This window comes from Mesoplodon mirus (genome assembly GCF_964341445.2).
Source record: "Mesoplodon mirus genome assembly, chromosome: 3".
In the NCBI taxonomy this organism is placed as follows: domain Eukaryota; kingdom Metazoa; phylum Chordata; class Mammalia; order Artiodactyla; family Ziphiidae; genus Mesoplodon; species Mesoplodon mirus.
The window spans coordinates 169,187,311-169,211,413 of record NC_138978.1 but is presented as its reverse complement, the minus strand read 5'-3'; the positions used below and the strand labels follow the sequence as shown (position 1 = coordinate 169,211,413).

Sequence of the window (24,103 nt, the reverse complement as noted above, 5' to 3'; positions counted from 1 at the left end):
CTAAAGGTTAGGTATAGTCAGAATGTGATCTGGTGGTTTCTTAGTATTCACTGGAATGTCACCCAAGTGACCACTGCCAGGATTTAGGCCCTAGGCTCCGACCAAGAGAGATACATCCTGGCTAAAGGAATCCAGGAAAATGAGCACAGGGTTGATAATGAGGGGCAATGAATAGAGGAAATGATTTAGCATGTAAATGGAGTTAGTAGTTGGGGATCATTGGAGGATTATAGAAACCAGCTGCTCTGGGGAGTGGGGAAGAATCTGACCATTAGACGTAGGCTCTAAGAATAGGAGAATCTCCTCTTTTTCCTCTCTCTCACTTTCTTCCTGTCAATTTACTGTTAGTTTTATGGCTATGGACAAATATCTAGTGAGAACTGAAGTTTGCAAGACTTCTATTATGGAATAAAATTATTAAATTTAATGTCAGGTTTTGCCATTGTTTTTAATTCAACATTTATTTTTTTTTTAAATATCCAACCTTGGTGCAAAGACTATTTAAGAAAGCTTACAAAGCTTACAAAATGAAAAAAAATAGTAAATGAATAAGACAAATGAGACACTGGGAAAAGAAGGGTGGGAATACTAGATGAAGCCAGGAGTAAAGTTAGAACATAACATTTATGCTACAAAGTTCACTACATTCATTGGAATTGGGCCTGTCTAGGAACTAATCAGAAAAGCGAACATGATTGTTAACAAAATTTATAGGATTCCTTAGGTAACAATCAATCTGTGGTGTAGGAGGAATGTAACCATTCCTAATACTAAGGCCATGGAAAGTTTTTTCCTCAGTGTCTTCACAGATAAAGATTCAGAATTTAAAAATTTGACTGCAACTTTTGTAAGAATTTCAACGTAGGAGGGAAGCAGGAGAATGTTTACTAATCAGAAACCAGTGTCTTCAATTTCCTTACATTAGAATTATACGGTTTCTTTCCTACTTGAATATACCCAAGGCCCCTCCAAGATTTCTTCATGATCAACAAGGGAAGAGGGGGCCTCATGACACCAAGCAAGGAAAGATGAGACACCCTGACACTCAGTTCGCCAGATTATTCCCTCTCCTCCCTTACCTTCTCTTATGGACTGAATTGTTTCTCCCTTAAAATTTATATGTTGAGGTCCTAATGCCCAGAGCCTAAGAATGTGACTGTATTTGGAAACAGGACCTTTAAGGAAGTGATTAACTTAAAATGAGTTCATTAGGGTGGGCCCTAATCTAGTGGGACTGATGTCCCAATAAGAGGAGATTAGAACACACAGAAAGCGGCCCATCCCTTGCATGCATAGAGAGACAACCATGTGAGGAAATGGCAAGAAGGCAGTCAAACCTGCCAAAACCTTGGCCTTGGACTTCTAGCCTCCAAAACTCTGAAAAAACGAATTTCTGTTTGCCATAAAAAAGTACCACCTACCATTCAGTAGGTGGTACTTTTTGGTGGTACTTTTTTATGGCAGCTCCAGTAAATGAATATACCTTCCAGTTGGTCTTATATGCCACTGCAAGATTCCCTTTGCTTAAATTTACTTTGATCATCTCAATATCCTCTTGAAAAACTGAAGGTTTAAAGTTCTTATTCTGGTATTCATGACCTTCAAAAACCTGGCCCCAGTCTGCCTTTCCCCACTGAACCCACACTACACAAGCGTGCTTTGTACTTTATGTATTCGTGTCTTTGCTCATTCTGCCTGGAATATTGCAGTTTGCATCCTGTGAGATCTTACCCATCCCTCAGTACCCATCATCTCAACTACCCACTCATCCACAAAGCCTTTGGTTATCTTAGCTAGCATTTCTTCCTCTTCTGAGTTCCTACAACATTTTGTCATTATTTAATCACAAGTCTTATTCCTCCTGTTTGAGGGTAAGATCCTAAAAGGTGCAAGTCATATTTTTATGTAAAGTTCCTAGCACAACAACTTCCAAAGAGAAGGTGATTCATTCATTCATTTATTCATCCATACATTGCTCTTAGCCACACGTTATATTAGTTTGTAGAGGATACAGCAGAGAACAAAACAAACGTGGTCTCTGCCCCATGGGACTTGCATTCCATTGGAGGTACAGATAAATGAGTAATCAAGTAGTTAGAGGTTGTTATTAGTACCTCAGTAGAGAATAACATCATGACTTATTTCAGATAGTGTGCTTAGGGAGGGCCTACTGAGGAGGTGCCACTGAAGACATGTAAAGAAGAAACCAGCCCCATGAAGCAGGATAAGCAAGGAATGCGTTTGATGTGCTCCAACTAGTGTGCTTAGCGTGCAGTGGAAAAGAGGGAGCATGGCTGGATGTGAGGGCAGAGAGGAGGTGAGGACCGGGTCCTGCAGCACCTTGGGAAGGGGTTTGGGTCTTCTTGGGAAGCCGCCAAAGAATTTTAAGTAGGGAGGTGTCATGGCATGTTTTAAAAATCTCTCTGCTATGCAGAGAATGAATTGTAAGACTGAAAGCGTGCACTCATTAGGCTATTGTGGCATCCAAGTTAGAAGTAGTGGGTTGTAGAGAGTGTCATACAGAGTGAAGTAAGTCAGAGAAAAGCAGATATCATATAATAATGCATATATATGGTATCTAGAAAAATGGTATAGATGATCTTATTTGAAAAGCAGAAATAGAGACACAGATGTAGAGAACAAATGTATGGATACCAAGGGGGAAAGGGGTGGGGTGGCAGGAATTGGGAGACTGAGATTGACATGTATACATTATTGATACTATGTATAAAATAGACAACTGATGAGAACATACTGTATAGCACAGGGAACTCTACCTGAGACACTGTGATAACCTAAATGGGCGGGAAGTCCAAAAGGGAGGGGATATCTGTATGTGTATGGCTGATTCATTTTGTTGTGCAGTGGAGGCTAACACAATATGTAAAGCAAACATACTCCAATAAAAGTTAAAAAAAAGAATAAAAGAAGTGGTGGGTCATAAACGAGGGTAGCAGTGGAGAAAGAGAGAAGTGGAAGGGGTGTGACATTTTGGAGGTGGGCCTTACAGATGGATAGGATGTGGGGAAACAGAAGAAGAAGAAGGATTAGTTCCAGATTTCTGTTTCCATTGACAATGTGTTTTTCTTTTTTAATTGTAAAGTAGAACCTAATCATTAAAACAGTCTTATACAGGAATAAAGACACAGACCTACTAGAGAATGGACTTGAGGATATGGGGAGGGGGAAGGGTAAGCTGTGACAAAGTGAAAGAGCAGCGTGGACATATATACACTACCAAACGTAAGGTAGATAGCTAGTGGGAAGCAGCCGCATAGCACAGGGAGATCAGCTCGGTGCTTTGTGACCGCCTGGAGGGGTGGGATAGGGAGGGTGGGAGGGAGACGCAAAAGGGAGGGGATATGGAAACATATGTATATGTATAACTGATTAAATTTGTTATAAGGCAAAAAATTAAAAAAAAAAAAACAAAAAACACAGTCTTATACAACATACACAGATACACACTGTAGAAAAAGAAACACTCCTCACTTTGTTAAATTCCACTTGTCAAGGACAATATCTTTAATAGCTGAACATATGTTTAATAGTTGAATATATATGTATACATATATATTTTTTAATGCTTGTGTGTATAGTAAAAAAGAAAAAGAATGTTATTCAAAACAAAAACCAACTACAGCCACTTCTACCTTCCCTGGCACAGCAAAAGTCCACCTTAGGTAAATAGTGTCTTGCTTAGAAAAATTACCTTGGTGTGGGCCTTTTTGGTGAGTGTCCTGGGGAGAGAGGGGAAAACAAAGGGAGAGGTGAATTACTCTGAATAACAAAGTGAGAGGATAGACTGATCTGTAGATAGCCTGGGAGAGAGGTTCAGAAAATGAAAGTTGGGGGAACATACCTGGAAGGGGCATCCAATAGGGGGCTGAGGAAATCCTTGGTGTGTGGAATATTATCTATGATGGAGGTGGTCAAGGAACACTTGAGAACAGCAATGAGTCTTATTTCTGTATGGTTCTCAGCTTTGCTGTACTCCTTCCTAATTTTTCATGAAACTTCTGTTACACACAACAGCTTCTAGCGGTACTTTGGCTTAAAGCTAAATAAAAATAAGTTGGTATTTAGTGTGGGCAAGGCAGTGTTGGAGGAGGAACACAAGCTCTAGAGTTGAGAGTCAGGTAGTAATGGAGAATCAGGCTGCAGAGTGGATGAATGGAGGGGAAATAGACATTATATCTTCTCTCTGTCCTAAGAGTGAGGAGTTCGCTCAGTTTGAAACTTAGGTACTCGTGCCATTTTATTTGAGTAGTTAAAAAAAACTTTTATCCCTAAAGGGTGGGCAGCAGAATCTGTGTGTGTGTGTGTGTGTGTGTGTGTAATATACAAAATGTGTTCAGCTGTAGATCCAGTTATCTGGCTATAGTTCTCTCATTATTTAAAATGTATCAGCATCCCTGGCAAGGTATGGCAATGCCGGTAGCAGGCAGGGAATCTCTGAAATATCAGGGTCTTGTATGCCCCATAAATAAGAGTTGGCAAAATTGTTAGATGGCTTTTAACTTTAGGTTTTTCAATTATAACAACTTCAGCATTTAATTATTCTGTATTTGAAAGGTCACCAGAAACCAAGAGTTTAAAAAAAAATAGTGTTGAAACTGGAAAGAAAAGTTTAATCAATTTCCATTCAAACCAAGCTCCCTTCTTGCATTATTTTCCCTTTGGGGAGGTTATGGGGTAGATAGGGGTTGTGGGGAACAAGGCAGTTATTGTTTTTGTGAAACTTTTTGGTTTTGACTCTGACCTTTATCTTATAGTAGAAGGTAGAGTGTTCTGTATTAAATGGAAGAAACCTGTGGTGAGGTAGCAGAGAAACCGTAATAGGGGAAGCTTAGATATGGCCTAACAGAGACCCCATATTGTCTAGGGAGAATCATTTAGTAGCCATGTATAAACTCTAAGCAGGACAATAGGGTGACCTGCAGTTGAATTCCAGAGATCAGTAGTCCAAGGACATTTCATAGGCTTGAGAAATCAATTTGTTTTGCCAGTCTTGATCAATACCAATGTCTCTCCTCCTAGCTATATTCATAGCTCCTCTAGCTTCCCACTCAGTTTAGGAAAACACTGGCATATTCAGATGCCTTCAGAAAAACAAACAAGACCTTCAGGTTTACTCAAGTCCATCCACTTCCACGTCCTTCCAAACATGCTTATTTCCATAAGACCTACATCTTAAGAAGGTGGGAGGAAGGAAGAGATGTGAAAGGTTTTTGATCCAGTATTTCCCAGATTTATCATATGCATAAATGATAAAAGTGAGGTTTTTTTTTTGGTTCTGCCATTGACCTTGGGAAATTTCTAAAGAACCTAGGTGTTTTCTTGTAATAGAGTACCGTGGGGCATTGTCAGGACTAAACTACAAAGCTTTTCCATGTTATTAACTTAATATATTATTTTGCTTTCAACCTTTACTGTTCTAGGTTATAAACTTGCTTGCTGATACAATGTGATTATTTCAGCTAATTTTTTGCTTTTTTTTCCATGAAAGTTCTTGTTTTGTTTGCAGTTAGACTTATCACTCTCTAGGGTTCTACACAGAAAGCATAGTTGCCTTGGGACAGCAAATGCTTCATGAAAGTAATGATCTGGCAGCTTGTCAGAAGGGAAAACCAAATAACCAAATGAACAGTCTGTTTTTCCCTTTCCTTTAAGCTCAATCAAAAGAATCCACAGTAAGGCTTTAGGAGGTGTTACCCCTAATCCCAGCTGGGGAGTTCCTTGGTTCTTTCCAACAATTATGGTTTACCAAAAACTGTCCTTACTTTGCGCTGTAATCTAGAGCATCTATAACACCACGCTTGCTCAAGAAGTTGCCTGCTCCTTGGCATGAATGCCTACCACTTTTAGACAAGAGTAGAACAATGCCTGGTACAATGTAAAGGAAGACTATTTTCCTAGGGTGTCTGGGAGGATCACTTTGGGGTTGATCGCAAGATGGTGTTACTTTCTGCATTCTGGCCTAGCCTTGGGAAACATTTCCCTCGTTCTTTGGTAAAGAACACTGTGAATTACAATACCAGGCCTTCTTTAGGGATTGACTCTGAGCTGGGGCCGTGAATCATCAATGACAGGGGTAGGGAAGTAGAAGTCATAATGGCCAGGCTTGCAGCTGCCAAGGGCTGGTTTCTTCGCTCTGGGGGGAGCAAGGGCTCACTGTCAAGTGGTCACACTTGTGTTGAGCAGAGCAACAACTATAATGATAGAGTCTGCAGTGAGAGAGGTCAGCATCCATTCAGTGGAACAGGAGACCCTGGGGTACCAGGGAAAGGGTAAGACTTAAGGGCTCGGAGCCCATGTCAACAAAGTTCAGGGGCTGAGGAGATCAAAGGCACTCTAACTGCTATCCATCATGGGCAGACGGGGGCCTGGAGTACAATAAGATGATCACAATACTCATAGATCCCTTGGGTCAAACAGTTGACTTGATGAATAGATAGAGATGGCAGTCAGCTTTCTAAACAAGTCCATGATTCCATCGTTGTAGTGAGAGCAGACAATTTGAGAGTTCCCAAGAGAAAATCATGCTCTTGAGCAGAGATGCCATTTTCCCATGAGGGAGGTGTGCTTGAGCAAGCGTGTTCTCTATATGAAAGGCCCTCTGCAGATTAGATCAGATGTGCAGTTCGGGTTTGTGTAGTGGCAGCCCACAGGTGAGAGGCACCTCACTTAGGTTTGTGTCTGAGTGGGCTGAGCAAATGGGTGAAGTTGCAAGGAGCCCCATAGGCTTCAGAACATCATCAGTTCCAGTCCCGTGTGAGTGGTTGGCTGGCTGCCCACCTGCTGCTCTGTCTCTAGCGCAGCTCCACATGCAAGCTTTGAAAGCGTTCTCACATGTAGATCCTGTTTATCTAAGAAGTTTGATCAAACACCCCCACGGTGCTTTAATTACGTACTGGAAGGGTATCCTCTCACACCCGCCCATGACTCAGTACACAGAGCAGAAATGCTGCTCTGTTCTCCAGGCTATGAATTTCTAAAGTGGAATCACCTCACAGAAAACCATCTACCTCTCAGTGGTTGCTGTCCTGGCCAGATGACCTAACTGGCTTGCATTGCTGCAGGGCTGGGGGTTATTGATTAAAGAAAAATCAAAATTAGCATAAATGAATCATTTACTTTTTCATGTTAGATTTCTTCCATTCTGAAGCTCTTCTTCCTCTCCTCTGTCCATTATCTTCCTACTATCTTTCTCTTCAGTTAATCAGAATGAGTTACTCAACAAACTTTGTATTCAAATATGGGACATATTTTTGCTTTTTAATTATTTGCTTGAACTGCTACACATTTTCTCAGCAAGAAGACAAATTTTTCTTTTGAGGTTCTCCTACTTAAATTGCCTAGGAACTTCAGGGTTAGCTCGGTGCGAAGAGGGACTCAGCCCACTTCCAATGCTAGATATAGAGAGAACTAGGGTCTGGTCAGTTCCTTGCCCATGACTACTCAGGATTGCTGTGGAAGACCAGTCCTGCACACGTCTCCAGTGGTGGTTGTCCACTGCAGCAATGATGCCCTTCGTGGTCCAGACACCTCCATTTTCTGCAGTGGTTCTTCATCTATACTTGGTCTCTGTGGATATGGCTCTAGCAGAAAGCTCTTTTGGTTCACATACACAGACATCCTCGGGCACATCCTGACCAACACTGAGAGATTTAGTTGGGTTCCAGCTAAATCCAACTTAGGGTTGGGTTTAGGTCGGTTAAGTAACTTTCTTGCGCTGTATCAGTTTTCTCCTGTTGCCGTAACAAATTATCACAAATTTAGCAGCTTAGCACCCACTTATTATCTCATAGTTCTGTAGCACAGAGATCCAGTCACGACATCCAAGACTGATTTGAGTCTCTCAGGGCTGAGACAAGGCATCAGCAAGCATCTGGAGGCTCTGGGCATGAGCTTGCTTCCAGGCTCATTCAGGATTTGGCCAGGTCCAGTTGCATGTAGTTGTTGGCCTGAGGTATCTGTTTCCTTGTTGGCAGTCGGACAGAGTGTGTACTAGTTTCTAGGGGCCACCTGCATTCTCTGACTCATGGTGCCCCTCCTCCATCTTCAAAGCCAGCAACCATAGGTCAAGTCCTTCTCATGTTTCTAATCTCTCTGACCTTCCCTTCTGCCTTGTCTGGTCTCTGCTTACCTCTTCTGCCACACCTCTCTGACTCTCCTACCAACACTTCTGCTTTTAAGGGCTCATGTGATTACATTTGGCCTACCCAGATAATCCAGGATAATCTTCCTATTTTAAGGTCAGCTGATGAATAAACTTAATTCCATCTGCAAAATCTCTTCATAGCAGTGCCTAAGTTTGTCGAATAGCCAGGGGATGGATCTTGGGGTGGGAGGAGGCACATCTTTAGAATTCTACACACCATATGGATTTCAGTTATATCTGTGCACCAGATAATTTCTTGGAAAATTTCCTTGCACCCTTTCATCTTGTAGTAAAGGCCAGTAGGTTTGCTGGTATAAAAAACTACTTCCTAAAAGAGAAAAATCTATAAACAAGGCAGGTTCCAAGCACAGTGATTTCCCTGACTAGACTTTGAAGTTGGGGACAGAGCTTTACACTCTTTTCTCCCCAGCACCCTACAACTTGTGCCCAGTAGATGGTCCATAAAAGTTTACTGCTGTTTCTGCTGCTGTTGCTATTCTGGCTATGGTTGCTGATGAACCAAATAGACTCAAGTCTATGTAAGTTTCAAGCAGATTCTGAGGGCCTGTGATGTTCTATGTGCAGCAGAGTCTTTTAAAATAGCCAATTTCACCTAACTCATAGAAATGGCCCTTCAGGATGGCTCACAACCTTTTCCCACCCATCAGCCTCAACCTACCAGGTAACCGCAGCTTTGTGGAGGAGTGGGATGAATGTGCTTGCATGTTTATTTATTAGTATAAAACCTGAAAGTTTGATCATTTCTGAAATTAATAACAGAAAATTTAGGTGGATTCTAGCAGAAGACTCTTTTACTCCCCACTCCATATTCTTCTGTGGCCCCTCTGAAAAGGAAGTGCCACCAACCCTTCCATCCTTTCTGGGAAGTACCTGAGAGGGGGTTTCTGTGTTTCTTTCCATCCCTTACATGCTCATCTCCAAGGGAGGAGGAGTAGCTAATCTTATGGGTAAGAGTCTGATGTCCTCTGGACTGGGTCCTCTCTCCTGCACTGACTACTACATGGGTAGGTTAGGACAGTGTGTTCCCTCCACTTCCTCCTTTTGTATAACAGTTATAGCTGGGTCAGTGCTGGAGTTTGCTTTCTGGAGCAGGCTCAGAGGTACCTTCACTCTCCTGGGCTTTCTTGGCCTCTCTGTCCTACTGTTGATCGGCTTGTGGAGCAGCTGGCAGCTGGGTAAGAATTTATGTCATCTTCTTAACAGACTTGATTGACTCTCGCAAGCTCTGGACTTAGAAAAGCCCCATTTTGGCTTCAGGTCCAAGATGAGTGTTTTGGCAGGGAGTGCAGTACTATGGGAGTTATTGGGCATTCATTAATAAATATTTGCTCCTGATTTGGCTCACCATGAATTTACTCAATGATTACAACCCAGAGAAGAGATGGGGACAGGGATTAGCCCATTATGGTCACCAGCATTATGGATATTTCTATAATCTTAGGGTAACAAAGAGGAGTTCTTAAGCCTGGCACTAAATTCAGAATCCATAGAGAAAAAGATGGCTGGGTTTGACTGTCATAACAGTTAGACAATTAGTACAATTAATATTCAAATCATCCTAAAAACAATACAAAAAAGATGAAAACCTTAAGTAGAAAAATGGGCAAAAAAAGCCTTTTGGGATCTGGTCATGCCTCTCTCTCTGACCTCATCTCCTGCCATCTTGACCTTCTATCCCAATTTTTTCTTCCCCCCTAGAATGTGCTAGGCTGGTCCCTGTCTCTGAGCTTTTGTCCTTGCTATCAAATCTCTCGGTTTTATTTCCTTCCTAGCAATTTTCACCATCTAAATTTTTCTTTTTAAAAATTTGTTTACATGATATGTTAATATGCTAGGGCTGCCAAAACAGAGTACTAGAGATTGGTGGCTTAAACAACAAAAATTTATTTTCTCACAATTCTGTAGGCTGAAAGTCCAAGATCAAGGTGTCAGTAGGGTTGATTTCTTCTGATGCTTCTCTCCTTGACTTGTAGATGGCCATCTTCTCCATGTTTCTTTACATGGTCTTCCCTCTGTACATGTCTGTGTCCTAAACTCTTCCTCTTATAGGGACACCAGTCAGATTAGGGCCCACACTAATGACCTAATTTTAACTGAATTACCTCTTTAAAGATCCTATCTCCAAATACAGTCACATTCTGAGATACTGGGGGTTAAGACTTCAACATATGAATTTGGAGTGGGGGACACATTCAGCCTATAACACAGATACATGGTTTATGTTCTCACTACAAAAATGTAAGTCCTATGGTAGAAGGGATCTAATCTACTTTGTTAGACGCTGTGTCCAAAGCACTTAGACTTGTGCCTAGTATGTAGAGAGTACTCAATATGTAAATATTTGCTCAATAAATGAAGAAACTTGAATAGATATATATAGGATTAAGATAGTTTGGGTATCTATGGGATTTGATGACTGATAACATGTGAAGAGCAAGGCAGGAAAAGGCTTAGATGATTTCTAGCTTAGATGATTGCATGTTTAGTGGTGCCCCTCAGTATAATAGGAAACACAAGAAAAGGATCAGGGTTTGGGGAAAAACTTTGGACATAGAGTTAGAGATACTTGGAATATATTCAAGTGGAAAAGTTAAGGAGACCTTAAGATATACAGCATGTGGAGAATGCAGTGGAGAGATCTTTGTTAAAAATATAGATTTGGGGATCATCAGTTCATAGTAAGTACTAAAATCAGGATGGCAAATGAGATCATCCAAAAAGAACATACATAGGAAGAAACCTAGTACAACAGCAAGGAAAATACTAATGTTTAAAGGTTGAGTAGAGAAAGCAAATTTGAGAATAGAAATAAGAGAGCAGAAACAGGGTATCATAGAATCAAAGGAGGAAAAAATATTGAAAGTAATGGTCGCCTGTGTCAAAAATAAGAAGTGTTTCTCCAAGGCTGTTCCAAGGAATAATCCTCCCATGAAATACTATCTGGAAAAAGATCCTGTGGTCAACTAAGTGGGAGAAATGTTGAAATCTATATACTTCTCTTGCAGAATCACAAAACAATTTAGCATATTAATGCCTCTGAGAAGTCTTGCTATAAAGAAGCCTATAACTTTTAATTTCTAATGTAAAGTTTCCAAAGCTTATTTGACCTTAAATCTCTCCCTGTTCTTCTTACATAACTTACATACTCTTAATAATAGCACACAGAACTGGAGTCCCAAGGAACACTCTTTGGGAAACTATGCAATAGCATAATCAATTAGATAAGCATTGAAAATATTCCTTTGCATTTGACAATTAGGGGTTTTGTTGGCATTGCTGGAGTGGTTTCTGCTGAGTGATGGGGCTGAGGACATAAAACTAAAACAGGAGGCATAATCTGCTCCTTCTATAAACTTGACCTCAAAGAAGAGGAAAAAAAATAGGGCAGTGTCTTGCTTGGATGCTGTGTAATGTCAAGTATGTTTTGGATGGGAAGGACATGGCCAAGTTTGTAGACAATAGAGCCATTGGGGAATGGTAGCAAGAGAAGTTGAATCATCAGCAGAACAAGGTCTACAAGGAGATAGGAGGAACTGAGATCAGAAGAAAGTTCTCCCTGGTCCTAAAGACTGGAGGAAAGAAAAGGAAAAGATGTAGTTGTCCAAGTAGGATAAGAGGTTGAAAAACCCCATGATAACCTCAGTTCCTCAGACAAGAACACATGTTCAGAGTTTGTCTTTGGTGCTGAAACAAAAGGCGCCCTCCCCCAAATCCCCCTCCCTGAAAAAGCTCATGTCTGATCTTGCTCATGTAAAAGTCCTTTCCAAATGTTATCATTATTACTGCTATGGTCAGGGAGTCACTTCTACTTTGGAGTCTTAGGTAGGCATTATTTTTCTTGCCTTTTAATCATCTAGTTTCCTTTAGGTCTCTGCCTCTGGCTCAGAGGCTTGTCCCATACATTTTTGTCTTCCCATTACCTTTCACAAAGTGGGTGCTATAGACATTGTAGAATGATTAATGAGCAACAGGAAGCACCACAGTTTGCCCACAATTGAGAATTCAATGAATTGCATTACTATAGCCCAAAGAATCCTAGTACCAGGGTGTAGTTACATAATTTAGTTTTGTACACTTTCAGTCGTAAGTCTTACATTGGGAATTCTCCAGATCTGGTTTCTCTCCATTCAGTTGTCATTATTCATGCTCTGGTTGATATCATCCCAGATTTCTTTGCCTGGCTGTCTCAAGTGTGTTTTCTTTGTAGTTCTGTGTGCAAAGCATTTATCAGAGTGCAAGGTGCATAATTAAAGCTCAGTAAATGATAGCTGAAATTATAATAGGTTCAACCAACGAAGGAGAGCTTCATTATCAAGATGCAAAGTTTTATATTTCTTAATTACCTAGGTACTGTTCTAGTTCCTGACCTTCTTCTCCACATTTTCTTTCACAAACCTGTTTTCTTACTACTTAGTTCTTTTCATGTTCCCTACCTTAAAGTTTTTCACCACCAAACCTCTTATTTATACTTATGTATTTGGTATAGTTATTTGCTTGCTATACATACTTACACTTTGACTTTTTTCCTCCTCAGTATTTCTTATTTTCATCTTTCTTAATTTTAAGCTGTTAAAAGTCTAAAGTAACATCCTTTTATTCATTTCTTCTCTAACCATCAGTTGCCAATTACAAGCCTGAAAGCCATCTTTTTTTTTTTTTTCCCCATGTACTCAACAAATATTTACTTGTTGGCCACTTACTGTGCACCAACTACTGTTCCAGGCACTGAAGATACAAACATGGTAAATAAAAATATTATTGTCTTTATGGAGCTTATATTCTATTGAAGGACCCAAGCAATGAATAAGTAAAGATTAGGTAATTAATAATCTTGCAACCATTGTTTTCTTAGGTGGGTCACCAGAGAATAGAAAAATAACTTATAAGAAATGTGTGGCTTGGGCTGGATGACTGAACAGAAACTACTCCAGGAGCAAAGACTATAGGCAAGCTGTATCTGAAATTCTAGACTAAAGAGGTGAAGGAAGTTTATCAGGTCATATGAGAGAGCAAGTCTATCAGGATTCACAGTGGAAAGACCCAAAATGTGGTTAACCAGACAATGTGTGCATGACAGTGGGTAGCTTTTACAGTTGCAATCTTTTTGGTTAATTCTATCACTATTGTCTGAAAGCAGCCCTACTTAAGAGTTATTGCGATAACTGTCTAAGGATCTGAGTCTGTGCATTCTTGAGGTATGAGCAGCAGTGGAAGGCAGTCATGAAGCATACTTTACGATTTGGATTTTCTACTTATGTTATTCAACAGGCAGGCAGTTGTCATTGTATTGGTGAAAGCAGTTTTCTCCCTATTGGATGCCAGAACCTCACTCTATTTCAGGAAAACAAGTCTATTAGGGAAATACTTGGTTCAGTTATGGAGACGTTGAATTTTTGGTGTCTATGAAATCTTCAGCAAGAAAAGGCCAGTTAGTTTAATGCATCAACCTAGAGTTTAAGAGGGATATATGAGATGGAGACAAAATATTTGATATTGTCTCATCCAATAGGAGTGGATGGGATTGCCCAGGAATGGTGGGCTGCATTTTTTTTTTTTTTTTTTTTTTAGAGCAGTGTGCCAGATAGGGAAGGACGTGAGACTGAAAGGCTAACTGGGAGAAAGCTGAGAGGGTCTTTAGATTGGTGGATTTGGTTAGGATAAAAAGCAGGTATAGGGAGGGTAGCTGAGTGAGAGAAATGGAAGGAAGAGTAAAAGAGACTGGGGTGACTGACTTTAATCTTTTGAATCTGGAGAAATTTTGAGGGACACAGTTGTGGTTGTGCCTAGGGAGTGACTGACAATGAGGAGAGGTCCTGTGGAAAGGGTTGTTAGGGAAGGCACAAAGGAGGGGAAGCACAGAGCAGTTCCAATGATGGAGGTATAGAGGAGATGAAATCATGAAGGGGCTTAGGACATGAGAGAGGATACCAAAAATGCGAGGTATGGTGGGCTGAAGTATGGTGAAGACAACTGGACCCAAGATGCCTTCTGGAGAGACACCTGTGGGGAAGAGGCACTTGTGTTCTTTTAGAGTCAGTCACAGCTTGGGATAGGTTACATTTTTTTTTTTTTTTATAGCGGTACGCGGGCCTCTCACTGTTGTGGCCTCTCCCATTGCGGAGCAAAGGCTCCGGACACACAGGCTCAGCGGCCACGGCTCACGGGCCTAGCCACTCTGCGGCATGTGGAATCTTCCCGGACTGGGGCACGAACCCGTGTCCCCTGCATCGGCAGGCGGACTCTCAACCACTGCGCCACCAGGGAAGCCCTAGGTTACATTTTTGAGGGAATATTTGTTGAGGGTGTGGCAACTCAGATTTTTGTGCGTCTCCATTGCATTGGCTCTGGGGTCAGAGTTGTTGGTGTACGAACTTACCCTAGGACTTCTGGGTAGAGGTCCTTGTTATGAGGGGTCTGTAATCCAGGAGTTGTTCCCAGTGCAAGGAATCCATGCTGATCATTATCTCCCTGAATCCTTTCAAATGTAGCGCCCATCCTATAAGGTTTTCTGCAAGCTCAGACAGAGATTGGGAGAGAAGCAGGTCTCTACCTAACTTACTTCTGAGTGACCCATGAGGTGAATGGAGAAACAAAGTTGGAGATGGAAAATGGAAGCTGTTTGGGGCATTGTATGTCGAGCTGAAAGGTTAAGCAGAGAGTGAATGAATAGCAGGGACAAGGTCAGAGCCCAGTGCGGGGCCAGAAGTCACTTCCAAATTCATTAAACCAAGGAGGTGAAATGAGGAGATTAGGAGGTCACATGTATTCCAGATAAAAGAGAGAATGGTAAGATATGAAGTGGGTCAAAAACAAGGTCTAGTTATTAGGGTAAAAGAAAAAGGAATTTGGTTATATGGTATATAGCATATGGTTGGTGTGGTATTAATAGTATGACTTTTTTTGGGGCAGAAGTAATATAATTTAAAAAATAAGCCTAAATATTGCTGCATTGGAGAATTAACTCTTGGCAACTTCTTTTTTTTAAATTAATTTTTATTGGAGTATAGTTGCTTTACAATGTTGTGTTAGCTTCTGCTGTACAGTTGGCAACTTCTAACCAGCAAGGTGATCTTGAACAATCTCTTAAAGTCTATGGCACTCTGTCTTCTCATCTGTAAAAATTAAGCAGTTGGGTCAGGTGATCTCTGAAGTTTCTAGTAGCTCTGTGATTCTACATTATTTATTCTTCCATTTTTCAGATCCCTGACATCCTCCCCCAATCCCCACCATCCCTTTTAGGGCCCCAAATCACACTGAAGGTGTCCACTGCTTTCATGCAAGGCCAGCCTTAAAGATTTGTTTTCTTTCTAACATTTAAGATTGAAGTAACTGCAGACATTTGGAGAGGCATAGCTCATTTCCTGCTGAAATTCAATGAATGACCTAACTTCTCTAGAATGGAACATTACTGCATTGTTTATATTTTGTTTTTTGTTACCAGGCAATCAATATGGACTTCATTGAAATATTGTGTATCAGTTGGGGTTTGTGCTTTATCACATTGCGTGAGAGAAGAAGGTAGTGGCTGCTTTGGGGAATGGAGGAGGCGGAAAAGAATGTAAAGAGTGAAGATGGAGAAATAAGATGAGGAAGTGGTGATGAGAACCAAGGAAGAGAGAACGTCAGAGTGGTGCTGAGAAGGAATAGACTTTTCTTCTGGTAAAGGGCAGCAGAGGGGAAGAATCCAGCTGATCACTACACAGGGCTTCTGGCTCCAGGAATAACAGACCATCTGGTGTCCAACTCCTTCAAAATGGTAAGCTTCATAAACATTCTCATTTATCTGACGTGGACACTGCACACCCAGCAGATGTATTCCATGAGGATTTCTTGGTGGAAACAGGCCTAATCAAAGTGAGGTATTCCAAAATAGTCTTTGAAAGGACTGTGTACTTTTATTTGAGAAGCTAGAGGAGAGGATTTGGATGAGGTATTGAACGTTTTATTTTCCTTTTGAAATGAGAGTTGGCTTGGGCTATGTAAACTATTTTCTTCTCATTTCTGTATTACCACACACTTGACAGGTGTCAACAAGCTGCTGTTTTTCATTGACTGGATCAATATAGAAACAGTATCCTACAGAAAGGGGGAGCAGAGCCAAAGGCAAACTTAAAATATTACTTATAGCCATGAAGTCTCTTAATGGCCATTTTATAGTAGGTATTTCTCTATATGACACATCTCCCCTCCTTCAGTACTTTATAGTAACTCACGACATGTAAGGAAATTATGGATATGCTTCTTTCCCTTCCCTTTATCTCATCCCTTTCCTTCTAACAAGCTGAATTTACGTGTGAGGGTTTTCAGAGGGGTTCTTGATGCACCCTAATTTGCAATCTCTGAATTACATCTTATTTAAAAAAAATCAAATCCCAGCTTTACAAATGTTGCAACAAATAGCTGTCACTGCTACCTTCATATGCATCATGGAGGCAGATAACATCTCAGAGGTCCCTTTTGACTCAAAATTATTAGATTCTATGATTCTTTTGTGATTTTTAATTGGAAGTGGGGGTGAAATTACTGAGAAGTGACTATAATATGCAGGGGTAGAGAAATCAGACAAAAGATGTGATGCGGGCATAACAGCCTTGAAAGATGCATCAATGCAGTAAAGAGAACATAGCTTTAGAGTGTAATTTGAGTTGGATCTTTCATAATCTGGCTATCTTCTCTCCAATTTTTCTTATTTTCCTTCTATTCACCACCATAACTAGTAAATTGTTAATATACGGCGATGCTTTCTATCATTAAAAATAACCAGAAGAAAAACTTTTTTCATGTGGAAATGATTAAAGAAATGGAAGAAATTAGTGGCAACTATAAAAGAAATGATTCTCAGCCAAGTTTGGTTACTTGACATTATCAAGGTAGGCTTCAGAGAGCTTAATTTAACTTCAACCTGTACCCATCCGAGAGTGAGAAGAATTACTTAATTCCAGACAAACTTAGTACAGTTCTACAAGTAAATGATGATCTAAATTTCATACTGTATAAATATTTTTCCACTTAAGAATTGATACCAGTTACTTCCTGATTGGTGTACCAGGTTAGAAATGGAAAGATCTGAAATTTGAATAAATAAGACAGATAAAGACAATGAAGTATGTAGAACTATTACAAAGAAAGTTTTTAAGAAAATTGCTATTATCTTTAATTCAACTTTTTAGAAACCATTAATTACTGTTCTTAAACAAAATCCCTTCTGCCACATTGCTCCCTCTTCTACTCTTTTTCTTCCGTTTCTTGTGCCCATATTTGAAATTATTCAGTCACAACTTGAGCAATATACTGTCTGCTTACATCTGTCTGGACACAAAGGAATTGTGCCCTCATGTGTGGAAACCAGTCCTAGTTCAGTGGGAAGGGAATTCAGTTTGGATCTCAAGATCCCAGAGGAAGTTCCAGATTTTCCTCTTACAGGCTGTTTGACTTTAGGTGAATCATCTAACTTTTTTGAACTTCATTTTATCATTTGTAAAGTCAAGGCAATAAAATTTACTCCATGAAGGATTATATAAGGTATTTATGAAAAATACCTTACCCAGTAGATTGCTACTCAGTTTGTAATTAATCAGATTTAGAAACTGAAACAGACGTGTGGTAGCTCATGTAGGGTCCTCTAAGACAGAGCTCACACTTACATATTTTCCTGAAATGCCTTGGATTACATCAGATGGCAAAGTTATTTTTTGTGTAAATGCTACCTGTGGGTGTAATCACTTGTTAGCATCTGGTTACTTTCTTTGTTACTATTTTCTGGTTAATTCTGGGAGGGAAATGGATTTTGTCCTGGCAGCATTTTTCTTTTATTTTGATGCTTTTTGTCAGATACCTGTGAGATACCTTTCCCCCTAAGTGCTGACCTTTATGTTAATGTGGCAGTGAAATATTATAGTAAGATTAGAGCTCCATAGGGGGTAAAAAATATAACTTTTCAAATAGAAACCAGCATAAGTTCTAGAAAAGAAATCCAAGATTCTCAGCTGGTCCTGTCATTAGAAACAATAGGCTCTCTAACAGAAGGGGCTTCACATAAGGATCTATAGGTGATGCAGAATAAAACTTAACTACTGAAAAACCTAACAAGGCAGTATTTACCAAGATTATACATTATCTGCAAAAGGTACTAGCAACAACTAAATTTATCACTCCATATCATCCCTCAGGATCTCAGATGTCAGGAAAAAGATCAAGGTCAGAAACTCAGATGGTACTCATATTAGTCAGGTATAAGCTGTAGCACTAGCTAATAGGTATCAAGAAAACATTGCCCAGGCTGGGATGAGTCAAGCTATTTTCCTTAAAGTCAAACATCTTAAAGATGACGTTGCTAAGTTCACTGTTAGGTTTTTCTGCTGTGAGTTCATTTTTATTTTATTTTATTAAAAAAATTGTTTTAATATATTTATTGGAGTATAATTGCTGTACAATGGTGTGTTAGTTTCTGCTTCATAACAAAGTGAATCAGTTATACATATACATATGTTCCCATATCTCTTCCCTCTTGCGTCTCCCTCCCTCACACCCTCCCTATCCCACCACTCTAGGTGGTCACAAAGCACCGAGCTGATCTCCATGTGCTATGCGGCTGCTTCCCACTAGCTATCTATTTTACGTTTGGTAGTGTATATATGTCCATGCCACTGTCTCACGTTGTCTCAGCTTACCCTTCACCCTCCCCGTATCCTCAAGTCCATTCTCTAGTAGGTCTGCATCTTTATTCCCATCTTGCCCCTAGATTCTTCTGATCATTTGTTTTTTCTTTTCCTTTTCTTTTTTTTTTTTAGATTCCATATATATGTGTTAGCATACTGTATTTGTTTTTCTCTTCCTGACTTCTTCACTCTGTATGACAGTCTCTAGGTCCATCCACCTCACTACAAATAACTCAGTTTCATTCCTTTTTATGGCTGAGTAATATTCCATTGTATATATGTGCCACATCTTCTTTATCCATTCATCTGTTGATGGACACTTAGGTTGCTTCCATGTCCTGGCTATTGTAAATAGAGCTGCAATGAATATTTTGGTACATGACTCTTTTTGAATTATGGTTTTCTCAGGGTATATGCCCAGTAGTGGGATTGCTGGGTCATATGGTAGTTCTATTTTTAGTTTATTAAGGAACCTCCACACTGTTCCCCATAGTGGCTGTATCAGTTTACATTCCCACCAACAGTGCAAGAGGGTTCCCTTTTCTCCACACCCTCTCCAGCATTTATTGTTTGTAGATTTTTTGATGATGGGCATTCTGACTGGTATGAGATGATATCTCATTGTAATTTGATTTGCATTTCTCTAATGAATAATGATGTTGAGAATTCTTTCATGTGTTTGTTGACAATCTGTATATCTTCTCTGGAGAAATGTCTGTTTAGGTCTTCTGCTCAGTTTTGGATTGGGTTGTTTGTTTTTTTGATATTGAGCTGCATGAGTTGCTTGTATGTTTTGGAGATTAATCCTTTGTCAGTTGCTTCATTTGCAAATATTTTCTCCCATTTTGAGGGTTGTTTTTTCATCTTGTTTATGGTTTCCTTTGCTGTGCAAAAGCTTTGAAGTTTCATTAGGTCCCATTTGTTTATTTTTGTTTTTATTTCCATTTCTCTAGGAGGTGGGTCAAAAAAGATCTTGCTGTGATTTATGTTATAGAGTTCTGCCTATGTTTTTCTCTAAGAGATTTATAGTGTCTGGCCACACATTTCAGTCTTTAATCCATTTGGGGTTTATTTTTGTGTATGGTGTGAGGAAGTGTTCTAATTTCATTCTTTTACATGTAGCTGTGCAGTTTTCCCAGCAGCGCATATTGAAGAGGCTGTCTTTTCTCCATTGTATATTCTTGCCTCCTTTATCAAAGATAAGGTGACCATATGTGCGTGGGTTAATCTCTGGGCTATCTATCCTGTTCCATTGATCAATATTTCTGTTTTTGTGCCAGTACCATACTGTCTTGATTACTGTAGCTTTGTAGTATAGTCTGAAGTCACGGGGTCTGATTCCTCTAGTTCCGTTTTTCTTTCTGAAGATTGCTTTGGCTATTCAGGGTCTTTTGTGTTTCCATACAAATTGTGAAGTTTTTTGTTCTAGTTCTGTAAAAAATGCCAGTGGTAGTTTGATAGGGATTGCATTGAATCTGTAGATTGCTTTGGGAGGTATAGTCATTTTCACAATGTGATTCTTCTAATCCACAAACATGGTATATCTCTCCATCTATTTGTATCATCTTTAATTTCTTTCATCAGTGTCATAATTTTCTGCATACAGGTCTTTTGTCTCCTTAGGTAGGTTTATTCCTAGATATTTTATTCTTTTGGTCGCAATGGTAAATGGGAGTCTTTTCATAATTTCACTTTTAGATTTTACATCATTAGTGTATAGGAATGCCAGAGATTTCTGTGCATTAATTTTGTATCCTGCTACTTAACCAAATTCATTGATTAGCTCTAGTAGTTTTCTGGTAGCATCTTTAGGATTCTCTATGTATAGTATCATGTCATCTGCAAACAGTGACAGTTTTGCTTCTTCTTTCTGATTTGGATTCCTTTTATTACTTTTTCTTCTCTGATTGCTGTGGCTAAAACTTCCAAAACTATTTTGAATAATAGTGGTGAGAGTGGACAACTTTGTCTTGTTCCTGATCTTAGTGGAAATGGTTTCATTTTTTCACCATTGAGGACGATGCTGGCTGTGGGTTTGTCATATATGGCCTTTATTATGTTGAGGAAAGTTCCCTCTATGCCTACTTTCTGGAGGGTTTTTATCATAAATGGGTGTTGAATTTTGTCCAAAGCTTTCTCTGCATCTATTGAGATGACCATATGGTTTTTCTCCTTCAATTTGTTAATATGGTGTATCACGTTGATTGATTTGCATATATTGAAGAATCCTTGCATTCCTGGAATAAACCCCACTTGATCATGGTGTATGATCCTTTTAATGTGCTCTTGGATTCTGTTTGCTAGTATTTTGTTGAGGATTTTTGCATCTATGTTCATCAGTGATATTGGCCTGTAGTTTTCTTTCTTTGTGACATCTTTGTCTGGTTTTGGTATCAGGGTGATGGTGGCCTTGTAGAATGAGTTCGGGAGTGTTCCTCCCTCTGCTATATTTTGGGTGAGTTTGAGAAGGATAGGTATTAACTCTTCTCTAAATGTTTGAAAGAATTCGCCTGCGAAGCCATCTGGTCCTGGGCTTTTGTTTGTTGGAAGATTTTTCATCAGAGTTTCAATTTCAGTGCTTGTCACTGGTCTCTTCCTATTTTCTATTTCTTCCTGGTTCACTCTCAGCAGGTTGTGCCTTTCTAAGAATTTGTCCATTTCTTCCAGGTTGTCCATTTTATTGGCATGTAGTTTCTTGTAGTAGTCTCTCATGATCCTTTGTATTTCTGCAGTGTCAGTTGTTACTTCTTCTTTTTTATTTCTAATTCTATTGATTTGAGTCTTCTCCCTTTTTTTCTTGGTAAGTCTGGCTAATGGTTTATGAGTTTTGTTTATCTTCTCAAAGAACCAGCTTTTAGTTTGGTTGATCTTTGCTATCGTTTCCTTCATTTCTTTTTCATTTATTTCTGATCTGATCTTTATGATTACTTTCCTTCTGCTAACTTTGGGGTTTTTTGTTCTTCTTTCTCTAATTGCTTTAGGTGTAAGGTTAGGTTGTTTATTTGAGATGTTTCTTGTTTCTTAAGGTAGGCTTGTATAGCTATAAACTTCCCTCTTAGAACTGCTTTTGCTGCAATCCATAGGTTTTGGGTCATTGAGTTTTCATTGTCATTTGTTTCTAGGTATTTTTTGATTTCCTCTTTGATTTCTTCAGTGATCTCTTGGTTATTAAGTAATGTGTTGTTTAGGCTCCATGTGTTTGTATTTCTTACAGATTTTTTCCTGTAATTGATATCTAGTCTCATCGCATTGTGGTCGGAAAAGATACTTGATATGAATTCAGTTTTATTAAATTTACCAAGGCTTGATTTGTGACCCAAGTATGATCTATCCTGGAGAATGTTCCATGAACACTTGAGAAGAATGTGTATTCTGTTGTTTTTGGATGGAATGTCCTATAAATATCAATTAAGTCCATCTTGTTTAAGTGTCATTTAAAGCTTGTGTTTCCTTATTTATTTTCACTTTGGATGATTTTTCCATTGATGAAAGAGGGTTGTTTAGGTCCCCACTATGATTGTGTTCCTGTCAATTTCCCCTTTTGTGGCTGTTAGTATTTGCCTTATGTATTGAGGTGCTCCTGTGTTGGGTGCATAAATATTTACAATTGTTATCTGTTCTTCTTGGATTGATCCCTTGATCATTATGCAGTGTCCTTGTCTCTTGTAATAGTCTTTGTTTTAAAGTCTATTTTGTCTGATTTGAGAATTGCTACTCCAGCTTTCTTTTGATTTCCATTTGCATGGAATATCTGTTTCCATCCCCTCACTTTCAGTCTGTATGTGTCCCTAAGTGTGAAGTGGGTCTCTTGTAGACAGCATATATATGGGTCTTGTTTTTGTATCCATTCAGCCAGTCTATATGTTTTGGTTGGATCATTTAATCCATTTACATTTAAGGTAATTATCGATATGTTATGTTCCTATTATCATTTTCTTAATTGTTTTGGGTTTATTATTTTAGGTCTTTCCCTTCTCTTGTGTTTCCTGCCTAGAGAAGTTCCTTTAGCATTTGTTGCAAAGCTGGTTTGGTGGTGTTGAATTCTCTTAGCTTTTGCCTGTCTGTAAAGCTTTTAATTTCTCTGTCAAATCTGAATGAGATCCTTGCTGGGTAGAGTAATCTTGGTTGTAGGTTTTTCTCTTTCATCACTTTAAATATGTCCTGCCACTCCCTTCTGGCTTGCAGAGTTCTGCTGAATGATCAGCTGTTAACCTTATGGGGATTCCCTTATGTGTTACTTGTTGTTTTTCCCTTGCTGCTTTTAATATTTGTTCTTTGTATTTAATTTTTGATAGTTTGATTAATATGTGTCTTGGCGTGTTTCTCTTTGGACTTATCGTGTATGGGACTCTGTGCTTCCTGGAGTTAACTATTTCCTTTCCCATATTAGCGAAGTTTTCACCTATAATCTCTTCAAATATTTTCTCAGTCCCTTTTTCTCTTCTTCTTCTGGGATCCCTATAATTCGAACGTTTGTGCGTTTAATGTTGTCCCAGAGGTCTCTGAGACTGTCCTCAATTCTTTTCATTCTTTTTCCTTTATTCTGCTTGGCAGTAGTTATTTCCAGTATTTTATCTTCCAGGTCACTTATCTGTTCTTCTGCCTCAGTTATTCTGCTATTGATCCCTTCTAGAGAATTTTTAATTTCATTTATTGTGTTGTTCGTCTCTATTTGTTTGCTGTTTAGTTCTTCTAGTTTCTTGTTAAATGTTTCTTGTATTTTCTCCATTCTACTTCCAAGATTTTGGATCATCTTTACTATCATTATTTGGAATTCTTTTTCAGGTAGACTGCCTATTTCCTCTTCATTTGTTAGGTCTGGTGGGTTTTTGCCTTGCTCCTTCATCTGCTTTGTGTTTCTCTGTCTTCTCATTTTGCTTAACTTACTGTGTTTGGGGTCTGCTTTTCACAGGCTGCAGGTTCGTAGTTTCTGTTGTTTTTGGTGTCTGCCCCCAGTGGCTCAGGTTGGTTCAGTGGGTTGTGTAGGCTTCCTGGTGGAGGGGACTACTGCGTGTGTTCTGGTGGATGAAGCTGGATCTTGTCTTTCTGGTGGGAAGGTCCATGTCTGGTGGTGTGTTTTGGGGTGTCTGTAGCCTTATTATGATTTTAGGCAGCCTCTGTGCTAATGGATGGTGTGGTGTTCTTTTCTTGGTAGTTGTTTGGCATAGGGTGTCCTGCACTGTAGCTTGCTGGTCATTGAGTGGACCTGGGACTTGGCATTGAGATGGAGATCTCTGGGAGATTTTCACCATTTGATATT

At 39.5% G+C, this 24,103-nt stretch overlaps 1 long non-coding RNA gene across 1 annotated transcript in view; it reads left to right on the top strand.

The window, feature by feature from the left end:
- The first annotated feature begins 15,692 nt into the window (after positions 1-15,692).
- The window catches only part of LOC309800352, a 273,034-nt gene continuing 264,623 nt past the window's right edge, over positions 15,693-24,103 (top strand). Inside the window, exon 1 of the long non-coding RNA XR_014293446.1 lies at positions 15,693-15,941. This is a non-coding gene — a long non-coding RNA (uncharacterized lncRNA). The remainder of the gene's footprint in view (positions 15,942-24,103) is intronic.